The following is a 20,740-nucleotide window of genomic DNA, read 5'->3' as shown; positions in this document are numbered from 1 at the left end:
ACCGTTTATGTCCAGGCATACCTCAGGGATATGGTGGGTTCGGTTGCAGACCACCACAATAAAGCGAAGATCACGATAAAGTGAGTCACGCGAATATTTTGGTTTCCCAGTGCATATAAAAGTTATGTTTACACTATACCATAGTGTGTTAAGTGTGCAATAGCATTATATCTAAAAAAACCAATGTATGCACCTTAATTAAAAAATACCTTACCGCTAGAAAATACTAACCATCATCTGAGCCTTTAGCCAGCCGTAATCTTTTTGCTGGTGGAGAGTCTCGTAAAAAACACAATTGTCTGCGAAGCACAATAAAACGAGGCATGCCAATATACTAGCATTTATAGGCTATGTTTTACCTTAATTCTTGCACAAAAATAATCAGGTCAGTCAATTCACTGCAGCAGAAATTTAATTAGGAAAAAAATTTAGACAGGTGATTCCAACATTATTTTGAATGCATTTGGGTTATTTCTGATGAATCCACTGAAGATCTGAGGTGGCACACGATCAGGGAGAGGAAGGTGGAGGGTGTTGGGAGAGAGGGTAATTGGGGAGAAGAGTCCACACACGGAGGGAGGTACCAAGGTAGGAAGAAGCAGATGCTGCTTTGTTCCAGAAGTCACCCGAATGCTTTGAGTTCTTTACCCTCTCTCCACCTGGGAGAATTCAGAACCTCTTCACATCAGGGGCTAGTTGGTGAGAGCCTCTCCACATACTTGTGCTGTGTGACCCTCTGTTTGTCAAGATTGCAGAATGGCTAGACCTGTTTTGTCTAGTTCTTTCCTTTATGAAGAGTAAGCACTTATTTTCCAGCTTGTGGCAACTGCCCAATAAAGACTGTTGTAATGGGTATTCTTTGAAAATACAAAATATCAATTCTTTAAAATGTTTCCCTTGATCCATGTCAACCTGTTTTTATCATTCTGTGGTTAACAACCTCCTGTGACAAGCTCTGACCACACCTAAAAGGCAGAGCTAGTTGGCCCTTTCTAGCAAGGATTTTTGCTTTTCCTTTTTTTTTTTTTTTTTTTGAGGAAGATTAGCCCTGAGCTAACTACTGCCAGTCCTCCTCTTTGTGCTGAGGAAGCCTGGCCCTGAGCTAACATCCGTGCCCATCTTCCTCTACTTTATTTGTGAAGCAAGGATTATGTCTTAAAAAAAAAAAAAAAAAAAAGTCTAATTGTTTGTAGAGATAACTAGTAAGTTAGTTTTCATTTACACAGTAGCACAACTTCAGACTTTGTGTGCTCTGCTTTATTAAATCTCATCTGATATCCTTCCATAGTCATTCTCGGTTGAAGTAATTTCCCCCGTAAGTGGTACATTTTATCTGTATTCTGTATGATACAGAGTCCTCACAGACTAGATTTAGATTTTGTTTTAGGATTTATCAGCAAAGATTTTTGTGAAAGATCATTGATGTACACTAGTATCAAAGATGTTAACACAATGTGCTGTGACATCTTCAATATAGTCCCAAATACCATTAGAGTAGCTTCTTTCTTTTTTTTTTTTTTTTCTGCTTTTTCTCCCCAAATCCCCCCAGCACATAGTTGTATATTTTTGTTGTGGGTCCTTCTGGTTGTTCTATGTGGGATGCCGCCTCAGCATGGCTTGATCCAGACCAGCGAAACCCTGGGCCGCTGAAGCAGAACTCGCAAATTTAACCGCTCAGCCACGGGGCCGGCCCCAGTAGCTTATTTCTGAGAAGATGTCCTTCTGACCTCATTTGGGCAATAGGATTTCCCAGGTGTTGCTTATACACACAAAGAAGGTTGTATGCCTTTTTTTCTCCATGTATAGAGACACTGTATTAAAATAATCCCAAGTATAAGGTAATTTTCCTTTCCCATGCCATTTAGGGACCCAGAAATTAATTCCTAATGCTTTCTGAAAATTTACCTAAAAAATGTTGTTCTTATTCCTCTTGCTCTTCATTCCTTTAATTCCTCCAGACTCTTCTCTCTGGGTCCCCTGTCTCCCCCCCCCGCCCCCCCCCCCCCGCCTCCTCCATCCTCTGCTCCTTTGCCCAACATCCTAGTCATTTTCTTTTGGACGCTTGACATTTGAGAGAGAGAAGAGGTCTTCCCCATCACCCCTCACTCAAAGGAACAATGGAGCTGTTATCTTCATTTCTATATATGGCTCCTAGTAGCATTCAGAGATAAAATGAGATAATGAACATGAAAGCAAGTTTCAAAAGCTAGAAGTGAAATAGCCAATGATATAATTTGTGGGGGGAGAGAGAAATCCATAGTTGGAAAGTAGAAAATAAGGGTCTCTTTCATGTTTAATGGGACCCTAGATTGACTGAGCAGGGACTCTCATGAGTAGAGTGGGTGTCTTTAATCTTTCTAAATGATCTATAAAAGAGCCTTTGAGAACCCCATAAGATTTGGCCCCGGATATAGTTCATGGCCTGTTTCAACCTTTTAGGAAAGTTTTTAAATAGTTCATAATGTTATATAATGCTGTGTAATTAGAAGTTACATCCTTACTACAAAATGGCATCTTTGAACTATAAGAGATGCTAAATTAAATCATTTAGGGGATGTCGAGGATATTGTAGTTAGTGGAAAAAAATGGGGAAAATATTAAGCGTAACATCACTTCATTTTTTTCTATCATATTCTAGAGAGCCTAACATCCTTTTCAAGCAGCGTTATCTATACAGTGTGTTAAAAAGCTAAGGAGTGAGTATTAAAGCTTTAATGTTTAAACTTTAAAGACCCAGGGCCCTAAGCATAGCTTTGTTAAAAGCATTCAGTGTTATTAAAAAGCTATAGCTAAGAAAAGATTAGAATGGTGATCTCCCAGTCCCCAGCTCTTGTGTTTATTAGTCTATGTGGACTCAGTTTATTGCCTGGTAGTGTAGACGCTGTCATTGTAGGTGGAAGAGAGAAGGATACTTTTCACACACTTGGTGACATGAAACACGTTCAAAGCTATTCTGCCCGTTGCCGTAGCTTAGAGAAGAGGCTGCTCTTAGTACCCAAGGTATCAAATTAGTTGGAAAGAGAACCGTCTTTCACTTGGGAATCAAGCCTTCTTCCAAATTGGTGGAGAGTGAAAGAAGAAAATCCCGTGACCAGCCTCCAGAGCTGGGTGGTGACTTGACCATTTACTCTGCCGAGAGATTTAGCTCTTAGGCTTGTAAGGCAACCAAGACTTGGATAAAATGGAACTCGAGTTGGCTTTGGTCCTGGGCCACCCCTCCCTCAAGGACAACCTTGTCAAGGTTGGAGGTGGTTTCTGTTGAAGCCTGGCTTCCTGTTCATTCTGTTGGAGAGACCAGATTATGTGGTGTGGAAAGGACGGTGGGTGAATCCACAACTCTGCCCTTAGCCATAAAGGACTGATTCTGCTTGGGCATTCCCTGGACCAGTCAAAGCTGCTTAGGACACTTGACAAGAGGAGAAAGGTTCTGACCCAAGGGAGAAGGCTGGTGAGAAGAGGTGAATTCTCATAGACTTTATTATCTTATTTGCACATGCCCTCACTCAGTACTTTTCCCTCCAGTTTAAATAACATTTATTAGACTGACACTTTTTATAAGGTCCATCTAGACTAAAGTTTTTTGAATACTGAGGGAAGTGTGTTCGATGCTAGAGTGTACAACTTGGCAGGGGCTGTGGTTAATGAAGGCTTGTTACGTGGGTGGATTTCGTAAAGGACTTACTCTGTAGTACTTGGCACAATTTAATGTACTTTTTCTTTCACGTGGCATTCAAGCACTTTTGTTTGAATGTGTTTATTTCTTTTTCCCTCCGAGGGCTTTTATCAGAAAGGGTGAATGAGATCTTTCTTAAAACGATTTAGGATCTATGATAATTTAGAAGCAAGCCTGGTAGTTTTCTGCTCCTGGAGAAGTTATTCCTCAAATAGCAAATCTAATCACTGTACATAATCCCCGCAAATCCCACTTTGACTATTCATTTCCATGTCTCGTTATGATTATGCCCCTTTCTTCCCTATCTACCTCTATCTGCTTCTCTCTCTCTCGCCACCTCAACATCAACAAAAACTTAGAAGGTAGGAACATGGTGATTTTGCATCTTCATCTCTTCTACTCGTTGCAGTCTGATGTGGGAGGTGGGGCAGAAAAACGGTCTTTTTCTTCTTTCCATTCCTAATGCGTTTGCCCATTTTGAATACGCTGTTAATACCTACTGACTGATTACTAATGAGCAACAAGAATAGTTCCAGGTGAGCAACATTTAGTAAAAGCAAAGTGAGATGAGGTTTGCAGAGTTGCTGTGGAAAAGTAGCTGTTGCTTGTTCAGAAGAATTCACGTGTCTTTAATGAGTAATGCCAGTTTAGGTTATTTGCTCCAAATCTTTATGGCCAGATCTTGAGTCAAAACTTAGGAAAATTATTAAAATACCTATATTGGTCAGATTCTCCTGGGAGCATGGTAGACAATGAGTTTTACCAATGTGACACCTTAAGCTTTGTGACCATTCTCTTCACCTCAGTGGATCCTGACAGCTGTAAACATGCTATGTAGCTTCCACTTCTCAATTTTCTAGAAATTTGCTTTGACAACAAAAACACTAAAAAGTAATAACATTAACAACAACTAATATTTGAGTACTTACCATCTATCAGGCTTTGGGTTAAACACTTATATCCTCACTCCGAACCCTACTGTGTGGTACTATCATCATTTTCCTATTTTAGCACGAGAATATTGAACGTGCACAGGGTAGACTAACTTGTCTGAGGTCACATAGGTCGTTAGCGGTAGAGCAGGATCTGGAACCCAGGTTTCGCTCCAAAGCCCACCCCTTCTACCACTACACTGTTATGGCCAGTCTGCTCTGAGTCCATATAGTAGGATAGGCTAAGCCACAGTAAGAAATACACACCCAAATTTGGGGCCTATCACAACAGAAGTTTCTTTCTTTCTTTCTCCTGTGACAGTCCTGTGGGAATATTCAGGTTAGTGGCAGTGGTGCTCCTCCACACAGTCATTCAGAGACCCACGCCGATGAGGCTCTGCCGTCTTCAGCACGTGGCTTCCGAGACTTCTGTGGTCTGCACCATCTCGGGCAGCTGGAAGGGCGAGAAGACCTGGAGGCATGCATGGGGGTGCTGTTTCTGAGACAGGCATGGAATTAGCTCACACTTCTCCTGTCATTCCGTGGGTGGCCTCTCATTCCATCTTGTCAGGTGGCCGCACCGAACTATAAGGAAGGCTGGGAGATGTAATCTATCTGTGTGCCCAAAGAAGGTGGGAAATGTTTTTATGAACAACTGACAGTGTCCACTATGCATTATATATAATGGAAACACTCACTGTAAAACCTACACCACGTATCCCCAGCACATCACCAAAAATCAAAAGACATAAGAAAGATTTTGATGATGCTTACTGCTGAGATTATAATTACTGTCTCTACTGAATAACCCTGTAGAATGTTTCCGATGGAATTATTCATTTAGGGCTTGGAGCAGATTCAGACCAATGTATCTGCTCTCCTCTCTTACATGTCTCCATCACTCCCACTTTCCTCTACCCTTTCTCCCATCATTGCTAAGTACCTCTCCCTTTTGTTTCTCTACTCATTCCATCCATAGAACTTCCCAATAGAGCTCTTTGGAATTATGGAACACCACAGGTAGTATTTCAGTTTAAGAAGAGTGCTGCTGGGGCTAGCACAGTTCTAAAGCACAGATGGTGCTCATCTTGCTGGTGTTCTGGAAACCTTGCGAGTAGAAGGGAGCCATTGAGGGTAATGGACTAAAGCCAGCAAACTTCATAGAACAGCGCTTGGAAGCTGCAAGTTTACTGTCACATGGATGGAGTTTACAAGAAAATTGAAGACCCTCCTTTTGACTGTCGTGCCTTTCTCTTAAATTCATTTCTGAAGCCATTCTAAGAAGCCAAAATGAGAATTTGGACATGATGAAAAAGTGAGCAACGAAAAGCTAAATTGTTAAAATTGTTTTAATACAGTCTTAAGTCTTACGCTCTCCGTATCAACTGACATCATTATGGATGCTTTTCTATAAGAAGTTGAAGTCAACTTGCATCTTTTCAGAGGTGAACTTGTAGAAAGTAAATTTGCCATCGATAGATAGTAGTCTCCTTATATTGTAAATCTTCACCTGGGGTCCAGTTTTCAAATTACCAAGAACGTTACAGCAATAGCATAATGATCATCAATTTGTATAATAATTATGGGTGCAATGATGTTCCTCAGTGTCTCCCCAAGAAATACTAAATCTCACGTAATGGGAAGGTCACCCTGAGTTCCTGACAATTCTGACTTGGGATTCACTTCTTGAAACTTGGGGCTGGAACAAACAGTTGGGGTCCATCTAAGGATGTCCGGAGTATTGGAGGCCCTGAGTCAGGCTTTGTAGGACATTCTTACTGGGTTGCAAAAATTCATGATCTGAGAATAGTTTATAGGTAGTGTTTGTTTTTAATGCCTCTATCAAATGTCTGAGACCAGAGAGAGAGAGAGCACAGATGATAGTCTCTAAGTGCCTACATATGTGTTTCTAAGTGCCTACAATTGGTTCCGCTATAATACGACATGATGAGTGCTCCTAAAAATCACTCAGAGTCCAAAATAACTGAAAAATAGGGCTGCTAGGAAAAATTGGTTCTGCCACAACACTCAAAAACATTATCAGTGACACACCAAAAAAGACAGGACTCTAACAAAAATGGAGACACAGTTTTATACATGTTAAATGGTTAAGAAATGCATAACTACTATAGTAAGTATAACACTTCACCGTGGAAAACCTTGAACTTGCTTGTGGAAGCCACCTGGTTCCTGCACCTGCCACCCTCTGTGTAAGAGGAAGAGAGAACAAAAGGGAGCGAGTGAAAAAGAGGGAGAAAAAAGAACAAGAGGAAAAAGAACTGGGGAGAGAGAGGGAAAAACATAAGATAGGCTGAGAGGAAAGAGAAAAATTAGAGAGGGGCCATGTGCAGGGTTGAGTTCATGAGTTGTTACTAAGTAGGGTTACCCGACGTCCATGCAGAGTTGTTACACCTGACGTGGATGGGTGTGGCTCATAAGGCACGCAGGAGGGCGGAGGTGCTGGTAGGTGTTTGAGGGCTGTGTGTGTGTGTGTGTGTGTGTGTGTGTTTGTATTCCTAGTCTGCTCTCTGGAACTCAGTGTAGTTTTCTGCATTCATCTAGTGTTTCCGATGGATGAAATCCTAAGCAAAAGCGAAATTTGAATTAAGTTCACATTGTCCCCTAATATATTAATCATGGGAACAAATTCACGTTTTCAAAGCAGACGTTATTGAAGAACTGACTGACTTATTCTTTGGGGTATTATGACTTGTTACAAATAGGTCTCACCACTCCGCCCTGCCCTTTGCTCAGACTGGAAGATTGAAGAATATTGTACCCATTGGTGTCTTCCATTTACGTTAAATAAGACTAAGAAAGACTATGACAAATATCCTTAATGCGTTTTTTTCTCTCCACCTCATAAGGGAAAAAGTGGTATGAAAGAATTTCAAGCTCTCTTAGCAGTTTGAGAGTTTTTCATATTTCTGAAAACAAATGTTTTTACCTTAACCTGGGATCAACAAATATGATTACTTGTACATACAAATAGTTGGAAATTTTTCTTTTACTGAAAGGATTTGCACAATTTGGTCAAATATTCTTGCACAAATGATAGCATTTGCTGTCTGTGAAACTTATTATACCAAGCAGATTGAAAGGGTAAATATTAGTGTGTTTCTGATGTTAAAATTAGAATATTTTCACCTGCACTTGGAGATTCAGAGTTAGACAATGTTTTAAAGGAAAGGATAGACTTAGGACATAATTAGGGGGAAAAAGGAAACAGAAACTGTACTTTTCACAGACATAAGTGAGTACATTCATTTCTTTTGCACAATCAAGCCCTTGCAAAAATACCTACAAGTGACAAGTCCCTTTCATTCTATTATGCTTTTCTTTTAAGGCAACATTTTGATTTTTAATGAAAAGGCATTTCAAAAACTTCAGTTAACTCCGGGGATTGAGTAGCTATTATTACTGGTCTGCTAGGGAAGTGCTAATATATTTCAAAGACTGCCTGTGGGCAAAATTCTATTGAAGATTTGCTAAAACAGGTCCTGTTCAGTTGGGTTGAAATCATGCTGGCTTTTGGGTGTGTGCCATCTTGAATATTCAATTATACTGAGTGGGTAGAAAATTATACAATTCAAGAAATTATGTTCTAAACAAACCAGTCTTCACTTGGGAGACGTTTCCCAAGGCAGAAGTTTCTTCCAAGGAGAAGATGGTGCTTGTACGTTCCGAAACTAGTCACAGAGAAGAATTTACCCAGGTCGTGTGCTAAGTGTAACACAAGTGTGTGTGTGGGAGCCACCCCTGCTCTGGAACACCTAGAAAAGGAAGAGGCAGCTTGGGCCATTGCACGACTTGTCAGCCTACATCATTTAGCACTTAAGTGTTTTCTGATCATTTATGTTTTCGATTTCTCCTCTCCCCACGAGGACTACTTTGCTGCTGAAGGGGGATAGCATTGTTCAGTATAGCAGCTTGCATGGAATTTTTTAAATCTCTTTTTTACATTGTGGTGAAATATACATGACATCATTTCAACCATTTTAAGCATACGATTCAATGGCATGGAGTCCATTTATCTTGTTGCACAACCATCACCACCATCCATCTCCAGACCTTTACTCTCACTGCGAGCTGAAACTGTGCCCCTTCGACAATAACTCTTCATCCCTCCTCTTCCCTCAGCCAATCTTCTTTCTTTTTTATTTTTTAAAATGGTGGTAGAATACGCGTAACATAAAATTTACCATCTTAACCATTTTTAAGTGTGTAGTTCAGCAGCGTTAACTACATTCATGATGTTGTGCAACCAGTCTCCAGAATTCTTTTCATCTTGCAAAACCGAAACTCTGTACCTATTAAACAGTAACTGCCCACTCCCCCCTCCCTTCAGCTCCTGGTAACCACCATTCTACTTTCTGTTTCTACGGATTTGACCACTTCAGATACCTCATATAAGTGGAATCATACAGTCTTTGTCCTTTTGTGACTGGCTTATTTCATTCAGCACAATGTCTTCAAGGTTCATCCATGCTGTAGCATGTGTCAGAATTTTCTTCCTTTTTAGGGTTGCATAATATTCCATTGTGTGTATACATACCACATTTTGTTTATCCTTTCGTCCATGGATGAACACTTAGATTGCTTCTGATTGCACAGAATTTTTGATTAAGTAGAGTCACACCAAATGTTAGAACTGGAAAATAACTTGATGAGGTCTGACTGTAAGTTCTGAAAGCGTGAGGTGTGTTGGTAAGTTTTCTATCCCTAGCAATCAGCGCTGTATCTAACGCTTCCTAGGCCATCAGTGATTATTTGCTGAATGGATTATCTAGTCCTGCCTGGTCATTTTTATAGGTGAGGAAAATGGAGAGCTAAAGAACCAAGTGATTTCTCCAACTGGATGCAAATCCTACCTCTGTCACTTACTACCTTTGATCTTGAACTTAACTCCTGCAACCTGCAATTTCTTCATCTTAAAATGAGAGAGAGATCGTGTACTTCATATGAGGCTGTGAGGATTAAAGAAAGTGATGTCTGTAGAGGGATTAGCACAGCCTGGCACAGCACAGGCCTTCGAAGGCTGATTGAAGACCAGACCCTGCAGCTAAGCATTGGCAGGTGTAACTAGCCAGGTCCTGTTTCCCAGCCATTTCATTTAGAAACAACTGGAAAACTAAGCATGGATTGAGTGCCCCTTACATACCAAATGAGGAGGGTTCTCGTACATATTTGTTAGTGGAATTTTCTGGAAACATATTTTTATTGCCTGGTTACCTACATCTCAGCCATTGGCAAGGATAAAATTGACGTGGACGTGTGTGAGGGAGGAGCTTGTCACTTCTACGTCTAGCTACCCCATAGTTGAGACAAAACCAGAGCAGTGATACAGAGGGGAAGTGGCAACAGTTGGGGTCACTTCCTAGCAACTTCTTGGGACAAGCCTAAAGCAACCCATGAAATTGTCCTTTTTTCCTCCAGCGCAGATATAGGCAGCCTTTGAGGATGAGAGACTGTCTCCTGCCAGACCAGAGAGTCTGTCTGCACTGGTCCATGTGATCACTGACAGGCCAATGGATCCTCTGGGACCCTATCTTGCCAAATCCTGTTCTGAAGTAGGAGCTGGCTCTGAAGTTCCAGGTCCTATTTGAAAAGGACTAAGGAAAAGAGAAGTACTGATAAAATGCGTAAATTTACTTAATATTCAAAATTATCTAGAATGTTCAAAAACTGCTTATGGTAAGAAAATCCACTAGGAGAAAGTCCCTACTTAAAAAATAGGAAAAAGTAAACCATCAGAAAGATCTCTTATGAGAAACATGCAATTAACTGGTCATCAGCTGGACTTTTACCAAGGAGAATAGGCCCTCGTAAACAGGTTCAAAGGGGCTATTATTTGAGTAATTAAAAGCTATCACCTAAGAAATCTGGTGAGGAGAGGCAGCTAAAAGTAAGGATTTTTCTAAAGCAGCGGCTGCTCTTCTCACCTGGGGAGCTCTTATAACTCCTGCTCCCTAAGCTGCACCCTGGGCTAATGAAATCCTCCGAAGGCCTGCGGGTGGCATCGGTCTTTCACAAAGCTCTCCAGATTGCAATAGGCAATCAACGTTGGGGTCCACTGTCCTAAAGGGAATTTTTTTCGTTACAACGCAAACAGCAGACACTTAAAGGCAGCACAAACGAACGCCCCCATCCCCTGTGAAATAGAACAAAATGATGAAAACGAACATCTGCAAGAACTGAATCCAAATCCTGACTCGGCCGTTTCCTGTGTGATCTTGGAAAAATTACTAAACTTCTCTAAGGTTTGGTTTTCTCACCTGTAAAATGGGGATACAGCCATGTGCCGCATAAAGACGTTTCGGTCAACGAGGGACCATGTATACGACAGTGGTCCCAAAAGATCAGTACCATATAGCCTGGGTGTGTAGGAGGCTGTACCATCTAGGTTTGTGTAAGTGCACGCTGTGATGTTCACACAGCGACAAAATCACCTAATGATGCCTTTCTCAGAACGTATCCCCGCCGTAAAGTGATGCTTGACTATAAGAGTGTTGTAAAAATTATATGACTATCCATGCAAAATGCTTAATACAGAACGAGGCATATAGTAAGCACTCAAATGAGAGATTATTATTATTATATGATTATTAATATAATTGGTGTTATTTGGAAAAGCCAATAATTTCTGGTAGGTAGTAAAGTATCATAATGTGTTTGCTAATCTATGTTAAGGTATTATTTCAGAAAATTATTCTAACTTTGTAATTTAAAAAGCATATATTCTATCTTGTTGCGATTTTTAGTTTACCCGGCATATCTACATGTAGTTGGAATTCATTTCCAATATCATCAAGGGCTGCAATGGTGGAATGAAATTATTTCCAGAATTTTGATTTGAGCTGAGTCAATCTGAGATGGACTCAACGTACAGAGCACTGGTCTGGGCTCTGGTCCATTGCCAACGGTTAGCTGTGTGCCTGTGAACAACCAGCCAGGCTGATCTCAGCTTCATCCCCTTTGTGAGTCTAATTCGAAAAGTCAAAATCTAAAGATGACTGGAGATTGCGTCTCCTCCAGCCTCAGCTCTCAAGAATGTAACCAGAAAATCAGCGACTCCTTTGAGCGGCCAAAATAGATATTTCAAACACCAAACAGTAAATGCTGTGTCTTTACTCAAGGAGAGGCCCCAAGCTCTAAGAGCCTATTTACTCTACATGTTGAAAATAAGCTTAATTATTTAGTTTCCTAGCCCACAGCAAAGAGAGGGGGTGGGGAGAGGTGGAGCCAGAGGAAAGAACTCCTTAGCAGATTAATTAAGGGAAGGCCATTTAGAATGGGTGCAGACTCGCCTCTGTCACCCTGGTGAATTTACTTGTGAATTATGGCTCAGAGCATAACCAATCCTTAACGAGGAGTGTGAGTAGCAAGAAAAATTTTCATTACCTTTAGGAGAGTATCTAAAATATACTGTCCGATGCCTGGCCTTCATAAAGAAAGTGATTTTTTAATTTTAATAATTCTTAAATGTTTTTCACTTTTATAAAATATACGTATCATAAAGTTTGCCACTTTAACCATTTTAAGTGTACAACCCAGAGGCATTAAGCACACTCACACAGTTGTGCAACCATTGCCACTATTCATTTCTAGAAAGTTTTTTATCATTCCCAACAGAAATTCTGTAACCATTAAACAACTCCCCATTCCCTCTTTGTTCAGCCTCTGGCAACCTCCAGTCTACTTTCTATCTATGAATTTACTGGTATCAAACAATATTTGTCCTTCTGTGTCTGCCTTATTTCACTTAGCATAATATTTCCAAGATTCATCCATGTTGTAGCATGTATCAGACTTTCATTCATAGAATTAACTTTTAATACTTGGAGAAAATTCTTGCCCAATAAGTGATCCCTGAACAAAAGTGAGATAACACTTGACAAAAAATGAGACTCCTCCTTACTCTGTAAGGGAAGGTATTCTGAAAATGTTAAAGGCATGATGAGAAAGGCGTGATGCAAGCGTCTGTCCGACCCAAAGCAGAATGGAATGCTTATTCTACATGTTAAGATTCTTTGTTTTGTTAAACTAATATAAGAAAATCCATAATGTTTCGAGTGCTTGAAATTGACACCCTCCTCCAAAGTAGGCCACGTGCAAAATGGAGAGAGACTGCAGGCTGTCTGTGGTTTCAAAGGGCAAAATCACTTTGAGGCAAAATTACTCCTCAGTTGTCTGTGTGTGTGTGTGTGTGTTGGGGGAGGCAGAGTGACCATTTCTTTAAACTACACTGGAAAATATTTTCTTCTGAAGCAAACCTTTTTTTCTCTTTGGAGCGACAAGAAATGTTACAAGTGTTCCTTCAGTTTTATAATGAGGCTTCGAGTTCTGCTGTTAACCTTTTGGAAAGCTTAAAGTGGGAGATGAGCCGGGAGGGGTGCAGCTCCCCCCCCCCACCCCCCCCCGCCCTGGCAGCAGCCTACAATAAACACAGAATTGCTGAAAAGACTGGCTGCTTTTGTCTTGGTTTCCATAAAGCTGTGGATAAATCACTCAACCCAGGGGTCTGTTTATAGCTTCGTAAATGGCGATGCAAATGCAAATACACGCAGAGAAAGGGTGAGAGTTAATCTACTTTTGATTAGGGAAGTGATTCCTTTCTTGTGCAAAGGCGGGACTTAGGTGGATGGAAAGGGAGTTAAAAATGAAATGCAGAGTTTAGGAACCTTTGTCATCTTAAGAGGCCATGTTGTAAGAATGCTTTCTCAGAGACAAAGGGGAGGGGAGGGAGCAGAAGAGGAATGCTGGGTTGGGTTGCAATTCAATACAACTTGGGCCACTCAGAGAGCAGGAGAGATCAGCAGGCACTCAGTTAACCCTCGCCTTCCCGGGCTGGGCTCGACTCTGCCCAGGTTGCAGACTGATCAAGTGTACAGGAATTCACCCCACAGTTGCTCACTCTGCAGACATGCAGTGCTGGGAACGCGAAAGCCTAGTCCTGGTCACAGTTGACGTCAGTATTGTGGGAGAGAAGGAACGACAGAGATTTTTATAGCCCTGTGTGTTGGTTCCTCTGGCCCCCTCTATCGTGGAAGTATAAATGTAAATGCTCAGAGGAGCACCTGCCCCAGACAGGGAGCAGGAAGGATCAGAGAAAGATGCCTGGGAAGAATCTCGAAGGAGGAGTTAGCAGGTTATGACAGGAGGAGGGACATTCTTGGTGGCGGGAGAATAGAATGTGTAAAATTGGTGAAGCTAGAGGGGACAGGGGACCTTCTGAAAGTACAAGGAGTGAGTGCCTGTGTGCTGTGCCTGGCGAATGAGATGGGAGGGAGCAAGAAAGGGGTACAAGATGAGCCTAGAAAGGTAGGCAGGCCTTGAAGGGCCTCCCCCTAGGGCTGTAGAGAAGTCGTTGAAGGATTTTAACAGGAGACATAACATCAAATTTGAGTTTTAGAAAGATCACACTGGATTCATTCTGAAAAGTTGGAGGGGGAAGGACCCAAAATAGAGGGATGAGCTAGGATGTCCTTGCAGCAGTCCCAGCGGAGATGAACAAGACCACAGCAGTGATGAGAGAGAGGAGGGGTCCGTTTCAAGAGAGAGATGGGCGGGAGAGACAAGATTTATCATCCAGGTGGACACAGCAGGTGAGAGGGCCGGCGTCTGGGAAACCTGTATTCGCGTCTCCGCTGACCGTCCTCAGACCCTCTTCCAACAGTGACAGTCAATAACAAGCTGCTCCAGCCCAGTAGCCTGCCTGTGGCACTGTTAGGACTGGGGGCAGAGAAAGGTGTGGGAGAATGTATTATAATTTTTCAGTGTGCACAGAGAGTTAATTTGCTTTTGAACCAAAGGGGCTCCAATCTGGCGACTCCTCTGCTTACTGAGGAGGAACCTGGGATGCAGAAGATGCGTGGCAGCCCCGGCTACCACCCAGCGTGTGCTGGGCACGCTGTGCAGGGCACCCTGAAGGGACCTGGTCGTTTAACCTCCAGAATGATGGCGAGGCAGGGATGCTTAACAGCTCAAGTCTCCCCAAGGCCAATAACCCGCCAAGGTCCAGCTCTCAGATCCAGGCTGCCTGCCCCTGCGGCCCGCCATTCTCCACCACGCTGCACCTGGGGCCGCAGAACTACGGCCTCCTGAGGAATCTGCTGTCCTTTCTCCGCTGCTGTGCTCTGTCCTTAGACAAATCTGCTGAGCTGGGAAGGCAGATCTGCAGCTGATGGCAACTGCAGGTGTTACAAGAAAAAGCATGTAGTGTGCTTCTGTTCAGACCTTAAAGTTGCTGCTGTTGAAATTCATCATACACAATCTCTTGAAAAAGCGCTTATAGAAACCTCATCCTATGAGCTTGCTCCTGCTAGGGCTCGCGCCCTCTCTCTCTCTCTCTCTCTCTCTCTCTCTCTCTCTGATCGATCTTCATTTTATAGCAATTTCCTAATTCTGTAGGTTTTAAACTCTCAGCTTTGCAAGCTCTCCATCACGTATAAAATTTTTTATCCACCTAAGAGTGGCGTGGTGCTGGGAGAGCCGGAGGAATTCAGTGGCAGTGATTCCGCATGACTGGTTTTGAAAGAACTGTGTTTCTATGGGGAGTGCTGTGTAGAGTCGTGCAAATAAAGAAAGATGAAATGACCAACTGTGGGGTGACTGGCAAGGGAAGTGGGATGTTTCGAAGGACAAGAGAGCCCTCTGAGATGGAAGGAGAACTTGTGAAGGCATGAGCCAACGTTGAAAGCAAAATGGCAGATGGCTGAAAGCTGGTGTGCTTGGCTGATGGAAAAGCATGCCCTGGGATGTGTGTGGATAACATGTGAAGGAAGTAGCTTCAGCATGTGCATGGACCAATACTCATTCAGATACAGTATGTGACAATCCTGGCACGTGGTAGGTGCCTCATCAGTGAGAATTGTCATCTTTGGTAGGCTCCTACCTCATACCTAAAGAAAAACCAGATTTAACCCCCAGATTGTCAGCAGCAAACCTCTCCTACTCTTTAAAGATACTGTATTAAGGACTAAAACCTTTGAAGCCCTAGTGCAGGGTTTCAATGCCCAGGCTATTGCCAACTGGTCCTGGTTTGAAAGCAACTGAGTCACTCACTGTGTGACCTCAGGGAGCCACCAAACCTTTCTAAGCTTCCAGTAAAATGGGATGAATAATGGGACCCATCTCCTAGGGTTGGTGTGAAGACTAACTGAGATAATGCATATAAAACAGTGAGCTCGGTACCCAGCAATAAAACCCGATAGTAATATTAATGATAATAATAATGAATAGCAGTGAGGGGGAGTTAAACTTCTGATGATCTAGTAATGGAAAATCATTTTACTGATCTTTTATTTTCTTTCCCATATACAAAACCCTCTGGGCTTTATTTAATTTTCCTTAATTACCACATCTTAAATTACACCCGCAGTGCTGTGATCATAATTGAGATGAATCAGTTTCTTATTTTCAGGTACTTTAAGCTTTGCCAAGACATCACCTCCTTCCGCCACCTCATCAGGCTTCGCCGTTTTCCTCTTTAAGGATTACAGCCACATCTAATTGTATCTGTTGGCTTCCTCACCTAGCTTGGGACCCGGAGAGTAAAAAGGCAGTAAAAAAATTAGGCTATATACAGTTAACCGAGTGAGGAGGAAAACGTGAAAAGAGAGTTGGAGAAAAGACCAAACGTCCTTCACTGCCCTCTCTCCCCAGCGCCCACTGGGAGCCTGGGGCCATGTTGCGCTCCAGGCCAGCCATTCTGGCAAGTTCTCTGGTTACCCACGTTGAAGATTTTAAACATTTTACATTTATGCATATTCACCAAGGACATAGGTTTTCCCAGAAATGCTTTTCTTTTTTTTTTTTTTTTTTGGCCGTTAGAAATGATAATAGCATTACAGAGTACAGAAAAAAAGCAATGATGGTTTCAAATAAGTATGGAAAGATATTTCAGTATGCAACAGGACTTCTTCATGGGCGTGTCCACCTCTCCTGTTTTAAGAGGAGCTTTTGCCAATGAGAATGTTGTCAATGTAATTTGAAAACTCTAAGCACGATTTTTATAATATTTAACAAAGCAATAGAAAATTAAGTTTTTCTGCTGTGTTATTACAGAAGGGACTCTTGTAAAAACTTTTCTACTTGTTATAACTAAAGGTAATATAAGAGATTAATTTTATGTTGTATTTGTGCCAAACTTTTTAATTATAACATTTTAAGAGTAATTTACATTTATGTACATCAAATTCTTCCTCCTGATATCAGTATGAAGTAAAGAAAGAATTGATTTTGATCACAGTTGTCAGAAGTGATGCGGGGTGGGTGAGCCAAGGAGTCGAAAGAAAGATTTCTTGGACTCTCAAGATCTGGCAGTGGTGCTCTTTTTATTTAGAGAATAGTGTGGAATAGCATGGGGACAAGACCCATGGGCAGTCAGAGTTCCTGCTGCTGCCATGGGACAGGACCCATGGGCAGTCAGAGCTCCTGCTGCTGCCCTGAGTTGAGGGTTAGGGCTAATTTTATAAGGCATGGGTATGTGACTTATTTTTACTGGAAAAAGAAAAGATGATGTAAAAAGTCATTAAATGATTTCAGTGCAGATGGGGTCTGGTTATTGTGCGGTCATATAACTTTTAGATACGAATCTGGCCATATAGATCGGCATGTAGGTGAGGATGCCCTGGGCTTCTCTCCTTGGGGCAGCCCTAATTCATACCATAAAAAAAATCCACCGGGTCATATAGTTTGGCCTGTAGGCCAGGTCACCTTGGGCTTCTCTAGCTGGAGCAACCTTAATCCACATCAAGAAGTATAAGAGAAGATGGGTGTCCAGTTGCTTTAAGAACTGTAGTATGTGAATGCTAATCTGGTTTCTTAATATCTTGCTTATTCCATTAGATTACTGTAGATTGGCAGTTCATAAGTGTTTTCTTTTGAAGTCTTTGGGGAAAACCAAACAAATAGTCCCAACTGCTGTTTTTTAGCAGAATTCCTGTTCCCCCACCCCTCCCCAAGTTTCTCTTTTTGGGAGGAACTACCCCATCTTCCCCTTTCTAGGTCTAGCTACCCCGGCTCCTTCTCTAGCGGATAGCTCCTTCTTTCAAGAAGACGTGAAACAATAGAGGGACCCAACAGGCACATGTATCATTTGTCACAGCTTAACAAGCAGGCCATGCCTGACATTGTTTACCGAGGTCTTCTGTCTTGAAAGTATTATGGAAGGTAAATGAGGCTGAAACCTCCCAGTTTTGTTTTATTCTTTTACTCAGATATCTCAGAGCCATTCACACTGATTTGTACAGATCGCCACTTTAGATCGGCCTCCATGCCTTTGATGAGGAAAACTCTGAATGAGAACTGATGTCATAGCAACAACAGAAGCTGCTTTTAACTTTGAGTTTGCTCTCTTTCTCTCTTGCCCCCTCCCCTTCCCCCTTCTCCCCTCCTCTCCTCCTCCCTCCTCTCTCCTCTTTCCCCCTCCCTCCTCTTTCCTCCTCCCCTCCCCTCTTTCCTCCCTCTTCTCTTCCTCCCTCTTTCCTCCTCCCCCTTCTTCTTCTCCTCCCCCCTTCCCTCCCTCCCTCCCTCTCTCAAGATGCGTAGGTGTGTGTCTTTCTCTTTCTCTCTTACTTAATCTTTCCTCTTTCTCTTCTCTGTCTCCTCTCTCTTCTTTCTCCCTTCTCACTCTTTCTTCTCCCTTTCTCCCCCTCCCTTTTCTTTCCCCCTCTTTTTTTGCAATTCCCCTCATTTTCTTCCTTCTTTTTTCCCCTTCTCTTCCCCCTTCCCTCCCCCATCTATTCTCTCCTCCCGCCTCCTCCTGTCTCCTCCTCTCCCCCATTCTTCATCACCCCCCCCAAGCAATGTTGGCAGAAACATTGTCAAGTTGATGATATATTGTATTTTCAATATGGTGCTCTGTTGCGGCGCTGGGGGGCCTATGTTATGTAGACTCAGGGAAAACGTCGTTCCCACAATAAGAGCTTTTGTTTCCAGCCTGATGGAATGGCCAGGGACCCCCAGCTCCCATTTCTGTGGCTGTGCCTTCCTCCCCATGGATGTAGATAGAGAAAGAAGAGAAAAGAGATTAAAGATTAGAAGATTAGACTTCTGATACTTTATCTGCAGCCTACAGCAGGAAATTTTACTATAAACCCTATTTAGTGGCTGATTGGGAAGTAAGATAAAGGGTTTCTTTTATTCAAAAATGTATTCTTCTATACCGTCACAGCACTCTGTAAATAATTCTTACAACTCTTAAATCGTTAGGCTGACTGACTTCTTTTCCATGTCTTTCTCCCTTACTCTCTGTGAGCACCTAGACGGACAGGGGCCATATCTTACTCGTTTCTGAATGCCCCCTTTCACACAGTAACTGGCACATAGGATGTGCCCCCCAAAAACCTTTATTAAGTAGATTATAATAAAGCTATTGAATGGAACACAGTGCAACCGTAGTAAAGAATGAGGAAGACCTAGGTTTACATATAGGAATTATGTGGGTTTACCTACGTTGAGTGGAAAAACAAAACTGTGAATCAAACATAAGATCTCATTTTTGACAAATATGATTATGCCCCAGAAGAGAGCCTAGAAGCATGCATACCACATCATTAACCAGAGGTGCCTCTGGAGAGTGACATCTGGGGAGGAAAGGGGGGGTCCTTCAGGAGAGAGGAACTTTTGACTTCATATGCTCTGACTTGTGAGAATTTTGTTGTCTACAACATAAAATGAAGCTGACCAGTGTCAACTTGGCCATTCCCCATCCCACTCGGATAGACAGTGCTCCCTGCCCAGACTTCCCAGGGAGGTGCTTATCTTCCTGTCCTCTGCTTCTTTTCTCATCCCTTCACCTTGGCTCTAACAGTCACCTGTCATCTTCTGTGCTCTCCATTGTCTGTTTTTACCCTCTTGTCACTCCAGGATTCTTCCCTCCACCTTCTCGTTCCCTGTACCAACCACCAGTCTGTTGATGGATGGGTGGATGGATGGATGCATGGATGGGTGGGTGGATGGATGCATGGATAGACAGATGGGTTAGTGGATGGATGGATGGATGCGGGGGTGGATGCATGGACAGATGGGTGGGTGGATGCATGGATAGATGGATGCATGGATGGGTGGACATGTGGATGGATGGATGGATCAATCAGTAGATCCTCCCTGGTCCTACGTCTCTTCCAGTTACTGCCCCACCACTCTCCTTACAGCCCAACATCTCAAAACTGATGCTCCTCTATTACCCCACTTCTAAAGCAGTCTGTAACTTTCTCTAGTCACTGGACTCAGGACTCCATTGTCCCTCAGTTTCCCTGAGACTGTCTCTGAAAGAGGTGGGAACCACATGTCTAGCTCTGTGCTCCAGGGTCCTTGGAACTGTAGGAAGACCCTGCCCACTGCTCTCACCTAAGGGTGCCATCTCCCATCAGCATCTCTGCCACCCAAGGCCTTACAGCTCTGAATTTGCTTTGCTAATTTCTTTTGTAAGGGCCTTTTGGTGTTCTCACTGCAATGTGGGAGACCCCCTGGCGGTGCCATGGTCTGCTGACCCCCACCAAGGTTGCAATTTGCTAGCCCTGAGCTAGCAGCTCTGAAGTGCTTCTTCATGGCCAGGCATTTGACATGGCCCTGGGGCCTGAGTCATGAGAGGACATTTTGGCCCCGCTGTTCTGTCAGTGCTGCCTAAGATGGAGCCCAAAGCTGCACAGTCAGGCACTTCTAGCTCCCCAAAGAGCTGTCGGAGCAATCTGATTTTTCTTTCCAGATTCTATGCCCAGCAAACCCCTCGTTGGGGGATGTCCTACAGTGACCCCAGACTTTATGTGTCCAAAACTGACACAGTCTTCCCTCCCACACTGCCACCCTCTTCTGCTCAGTTCCCTCAGGAATGGGAAGAGAAGGGGCATGAGTGCGTATGTGAGCAGCGGCCTGTGATTCTGAACCAGTCCTGTCCCTCGTGATGTTCCCTAAGGGCGCCACGTGTGCAGAGGACCATCGCTGGGAAATAAAACCCGGATTTCTTATCAGTGCTTTGACTCTAACAAGAACAAGATGAGTGAGCCGGAGCCACGTGAAGACCTCCTGTGCACATGAGCTAGGCCCAAAGATAGGCCTTGTTTCCTTTCCTCCACAAATCCCCGGAGGTAGCTTTTTCTATATTTCATGTGAGTTTGAGGAAGTCCAGTAC

At 42.9% G+C, this 20,740-nt stretch overlaps 1 protein-coding gene across 8 annotated transcripts in view; it reads left to right on the top strand.

The window, feature by feature from the left end:
• PLEKHG1 (pleckstrin homology and RhoGEF domain containing G1) overlaps positions 1-20,740 on the top strand; it is a 221,161-nt gene that overhangs the window by 135,408 nt on the left and 65,013 nt on the right. The window contains exon 1 of one of the 8 annotated variants that reach the window (XM_070603287.1): positions 5,606-5,920. The exons of the other annotated variants lie outside the window; for them this stretch is intronic. The gene's annotated coding sequence lies outside the window, so the exon portion shown is untranslated. Of the gene's footprint in view, positions 1-5,605; positions 5,921-20,740 lie in introns of those variants that run through there. 8 annotated transcript variants of the gene reach the window in all.

The sequence above is a fragment of the Equus przewalskii genome, chromosome 32 (assembly GCF_037783145.1).
Source record: "Equus przewalskii isolate Varuska chromosome 32, EquPr2, whole genome shotgun sequence".
Lineage (NCBI taxonomy): Eukaryota > Metazoa > Chordata > Mammalia > Perissodactyla > Equidae > Equus > Equus przewalskii.
This window is presented reverse-complemented; position numbering and strand designations above follow the sequence as displayed.